This window comes from Triticum aestivum, chromosome 7D, assembly GCF_018294505.1.
Source record: "Triticum aestivum cultivar Chinese Spring chromosome 7D, IWGSC CS RefSeq v2.1, whole genome shotgun sequence".
Taxonomy (NCBI): Eukaryota; Viridiplantae; Streptophyta; class Magnoliopsida; order Poales; family Poaceae; genus Triticum; species Triticum aestivum.
The window spans coordinates 496,512,315-496,517,822 of NC_057814.1; positions in this window are offsets into that span (position 1 = coordinate 496,512,315).

Genomic DNA, 5,508 nt, shown 5'->3' on the forward strand with positions numbered 1-5,508 from the left:
GCCTTCTTCTGCTCGAAAGGTCAAGAAGGCGGCCAAGGACGCCGACGACATCACGGGCCCCTTCCTCCGGATCGCCGCCCGCAGCCTCCTCGACGCCGGCGTCCACCGAAGCACCACGACCGCGTCTGCGACCTCGTCTCTGCTCCGCCGCTGTCTACGACCTCGTCTGTGACCGCGTCCATCAAGGTGAGTTCTTCCATGGATCGCTTCCAGGCCGTCGGTGCCATCCTGTTAATCAAGAGTGCTACTCCATCTAACTGTCATGAGGGATTATGGTGAATTTGCAATGCAATGCCAGTACTACACCTAATGATTTCCAATGCCAGTGTGAATTTGCAGTGCAAAAAAATTGCCAGGTCTGCACAATTGTTGTTCTAGTTACTTTCGAAACAAGGAGAGCTTTGATGTTGACTAGCATGCTGATAAATTATGAGAAATTAAAGTTTCTCAGATATGCCAGCAAGAAAATTCCTGTTGTTAAATTCACTGAAAATTCAGTTAATTTGGCTTTACTGAAAACCTTACTGAAACTAAATTCAGTTAGCTGGGTCATCTTCCACTTGAGAGGCTGGAATGATATCAGTGGCAATTATTTCCTATGATATGATGTAGCAGTAGTAGTAGTATATTGTGCTTAGGGCATGAATCATATGCAGCAGCAGTAGTAGTATTTTGTGATGAGGTTGGAGATTATGACCCCCAAACTAAATCTCCTAGGACCACAAATCATACCATCTCATCCATATAAGAAGCTTGAACAGCACCTTAACAATGAGGCACTACTAATTGGGCTGTTGTTTCCTCCCCAAAAGAAGGCATCTGTGTGTTGCTTCTCAACCCTGGTGCCTTGCAGGTGAGATCACCTGCTTTACAGCTTTCTCTTGCTGCATAGGAAAGGTATTTTGCAGTGCTCAAGCAAAGTGAGGATAGTTTTTGCACAACAGCTGAATGTAACTGGATTTTTGAACACATGAATTGTAGATAGTTTCAGTTAACTAAGATTGGCAAAATATCTTGTTTCAAATATAGCCTATGCATGTCTTGTTTTCTGGTTATGGATATTGTATAGTACTGCATATCTTGTTTTTTTGTAATATAATGCTTACCAAAGGTTTCAATATTTTGCTATTACCATTGTTCTTTGAGCATAATTCTTTTTCATTTCCTACTATCCTTATTCTAATTCTCTTAAATTTTGAAGCTGGAAATAAACTGCCAAAACTGAAAGAAATTGGAGTGTTGAAGATATGCTAGTGCTGAATTTTAGTAGTAGACTAAAATAAATTTTAGAATGACTGAATGTATGCAGCCTGCAGTAGTGTAGCTATACCAAAATCACATATGCCCTAATGTATGCAGTCATGTTTTTATGCCATTCTGACTTGTCCACTGGGACTTCTCTCCTGTGATGTCTGTTTTGTTTCTGCAAAAACCCATTCAGTAGTGTGGGACTGTGGATCATTAGCAAGGAAACCCTGCTTTAGTTCAGACTTTAGAGATATTTGCCTTTGCTTCAATAGGTAGTTTGCTCACAGTCTAAGTTGAGCTGATTTTGTTGGGTGACCTATTAGATCTGGAATGGAAGCTCACATAAGTTGAGCTGCTTTTTGTCCATATGAAAGCAGAGGACCATATGGTCTGTGGCCTTTTCATCCATATGAAAGTAGAGGCACATTGCGGTGCTAGTTTGCTGGGTTTTGTCTCCGACCATCGTGTCGTGATGATTTTGCAGGTACCCCGAGAGGCCCTTGAGTTTGCCGGAATGTCGATTAACTTCTGTTCCGGCAAATTCGGGTACTCCATTTGTCCTATTTTCAGCAAAGGTCATGCTGAAATTTTCCGTGAATTTTAGCATGACTTTGCTAAAAATAGGACATATGGGGCACTTCCGACTAATGCATGGGCCGGGGTATCTTAGTACTTAATTAAGTAGGATCAACTGCGCTTCAGCATTAAGCTCGAGGAGACCTTCGAAGTTGAAATGGTACGCAACGACGACAAGTGTTTTTTTCGTAATTAAGCATGACTTCAACTATTCCAACGTGTAATTTCATCTTTTACAATTCGAGTATAGTTTATCCTATGCCATGCAAGACGCTATGTCTTGGAGAGGATGGATTTTGAAGATCATGAAAATTTTGAAACGAAGAAAATTCACCTAAGGACACGTCATGATGTGGATTTTGAAGTAAATCTGTATAATGCTGAGAGCGTAACCCATTTTGGTTGCAAAAATTGGGAAGCATTTTGCAAGATGTATGGTTTTGATGAGGGTATGTTTGTCACCATGGATCTTGGTGATCCTGGCATCGACCAAGACAATATGGACATTTGGGTCCTTGTTGATACGCCTCCAGTTCTACCGCTATGTGAGTTTCTCAAACATAGGTAATTATTAACTAATCTATATTGTTTATTTCAAAATAGTTGACAACTTATTTCCATTGACAGCTTATTTTGATTGTTCAAAAAATGTGCGGAAAATGGTAGACAAAACCCACTACACCGATGGCTCCGAGTTAACTTATCAGGAGAAAAATCATCTGGTCGGATTTTGTACTGATCTTGAGAATTACAATATCTACAATCAAACTCCTCAACATTATGGTCAATACGTGCCACTAGTGCACGTGTTGAACTACAGTAACTACCATGGAGATACCCTGGTAAGATTTTGTACTATTACGACATCCGTGCATCTTTTGCATACTTCTAAAACTAGTACATCATTGCTAACTATGAAGTTATTACTATGTTTTTCAACAGAGAATCCCAGAGGATTGTGTGCCTCATTTGATGTATCAGAGTGGCAGCCTTCAAGTTTTGAACTTATATCCAGGTCATCCTAAAAATCTCAACTGTCCATACCGGATTTCTAGAAGAAGTGGAGACATGCTAATCAGAGAATGGAAAAAATGTATGGACAGTCGTAAGGAGGTTCTTGGAAGCAAAAGGAAGCGCCGCGCAAGAATTGGAGACAGGATGATCTCCATTCTCCATAATGGAGAGTCAGGGTCTATATTGTTTTATGCTATTTTACCTTAAATAGGGTATTTTAGGTCCTGCCTAATACTGATGATCATGTGCTAAGAACAATTAAGTAGGGTTGGTTCGATGACTATCAGGATGATGATCGTATGACTTGTTATTAATAACGAGTAGAAGTTGTATGATGATGATTAGTAGGACCTGTTAGGATTAGTATTAATTTCGACAAACTCGCTACTCGCGGTCTCGAGACTTGTAATGTTCTATCTTTGTTCGGTCTTTTGATTTCGGAGACTAATATGATAAATTGTATTCGGAGACTAATCTTCTATTGTATTCGATGAATCTGCTGTTGCTGTGTGGTGCTGTTTACATTCTGTCCAATAATATATTTTGTAATCTGTGCAAATATCAGAAAAAAAATTTCTAATATACATACTAATGGCGCATCACCCACCAGTGCGCCATTAGTATGGCAAAGCACATGCCCACTGGGAGGCATACTAATGACGCACCGGGGCCTATACTAATGGCGCACTGCCTGGTGCGCCATTAGAGTACCAGATACTAATGGCGCACCAGCGGTGCGCCATTAGTAAAAATTACTAGTGGCGTGATGCTAGTGGCGCACCAGTAGTGCGCCATTAGTAGGCAAAACTGGTGCGCCACTAGTAAGCCTTTTTCTAGTAGTGCTATGTGCATCTGCAACTGATCCACCATTGTTGCGGCACTTCTCAATGCTACATGTGATAGCATGCCGAAGCCTGGTGCTAGGGTGTATTTGGATTAGAGCTCAGTGTTGCCTAGCCAAAATATTGGCGATGACTGGCTGCTTGGGCATGTGTTTGGATCAAAACCAATTACTTGGTGTGCTAGGGTTGGTTGAGCCTCCCCGTTCTTTTTCATGCCAATGATTTGGCAAGATGTCGAAGGTCAATTCCCGTGCCAATTTTTTGGCACGCCAATGCTACTGTGCGGCTAGCTGGGGCCGAATCCAGACTCCCACTTAGTTTTTTGTTTGTTTGGTAGCTTAGTGGATCGACCGTGTAAAGGGCATGCGGTGTAGTGCATTGTGCTTAGTGGACTATCGGCGGTGGGCTGGGCTCCTAAGAATAAGTAGAAAAAAGTGCAGAAATCTTGGGCAAGCCACGGCCCAATTTGACCCCAATGAAGTTTAACCGGTACGTGTAATGGATAAAATAAAGTTACAAGTGTTTTTTTAATATACCAACGGGAGAGGAGCCCCGCAACATTATAATTAAGAAGGAAGGTGCGAGACCAAGTTTTAAATCCACGGAATAAATTCCACCCACGGGAATCGAACTTGGGTCTGAAAAGGCGCACAGCCATGCTCTTGGGTCTGCCAAGTTGCAAGTGCTTCTTAAAAAATACTACTCCCTCCGTCTCATAATATAAGAGCGTTTTGTATACTACACTAGTGTAAAAAACACTCTTATATTATGGGACGGAGGGAGTATCATATAAGAAGCTTGATATCTTTAGCAAAACAATGGACACTATGGTTCCTCGAATAGGAAGAAAATGGGCTATGTGGCATGTGGGTTGCTGTGATGCTGTCAAATGTTAAAAAAAATGCACTCGGGAGCAGCATGCTTTGCATCAACTCTTGACGGACCAATTAGCTTCTTTTTCAACTAAAAGAGAAAAGAGAACAAATGCCTATGGTACACACACATTTTTTGTATGTCATATGCTTTCAAAGAAAAGCAAAATAGAAATAGAAACTAAAGCCAATAGCTGAGAAGAAACTAGTATCAAGGTCAAATATCCCAGCTCTAGTCAAGCTGACCTTGGTACATGCATGAAAAGTTCCTTTGTACTCCCTCCGTTCTTAAATATTAGTATTTTTAGACATTTCAAATAGACTATAACATACAGATGTATATGTAAATATATTTAGAGTATAGATTCACTCATTTTGCTCCGTATGTAGTCACTTGTTGTTATCTCTAAACAGACTTATATTTGGGAACGGAGGGAGTAGTTTGATACTCCCTCCGTAAACTAATATAAGAGTGTTTAGAATACTAAAGTAGTGATCTAAACGCTCTTATATTAGTTTATAAAGGGAGTAGTACAGTATTATTATTCTGCCAGTTGCTGCTTGTGTTTGATGTCCTCACATGTTATTTGTAAGTGGACGTTGAAACGTTCACGATACGATGATCAGTTGACGAGATTGGGGGCTCAAATCTCATGGCTCATAGTCAGCTGATCAATAATGTTGATGATTTGGATAAGTCGTCTATATGCTATAGACTCGAAAGAGGACTCTCACGCAAAAATGCGACATTTCAGGCCGGATGTAGCCAAGCCTTTAAACTTAAATCTGCTATACCGACATCGCTGTATGAATGAATATTCTATAAACATAAGTAAACTTGGTAAAAACAAAATAGACCATGTACAAATCCGATACATCTTTTTATTTTTGCGAAAATGATCAAATATATTATAAAGATTCATCGAAAGTATAAAACGCCTCAAACATTAAAAAAA